Source organism: Myotis davidii, unplaced genomic scaffold (genome assembly GCF_000327345.1).
Source record: "Myotis davidii unplaced genomic scaffold, ASM32734v1 scaffold142, whole genome shotgun sequence".
Classification (NCBI taxonomy): Eukaryota; Metazoa; Chordata; class Mammalia; order Chiroptera; family Vespertilionidae; genus Myotis; species Myotis davidii.
The window spans coordinates 3493056-3493279 of NW_006294400.1; positions in this window are offsets into that span (position 1 = coordinate 3493056).

The window sequence follows — 224 nt, forward strand, 5'->3', positions numbered from 1 at the left end:
GCCGGCCCACGGGGCGCAGGGGCCGCGTGGGGCTGAGCTGCTGAGGGAGACTCGGGGGCGGGGGCCAGGAACGAGGGGTGCGGAGGCGGGTCAGAGGGACGAGGGGGATATTCGGGCTCAGGGAACCTTGCCCGGGGGGGAGCCAGGTCGGAGGAGAGTTGGGAGACTGACCGGAGGGGCCGCGGATAAGAGGAGTGGGGAGTCAGCCTGAGGGCCCGGGAGGA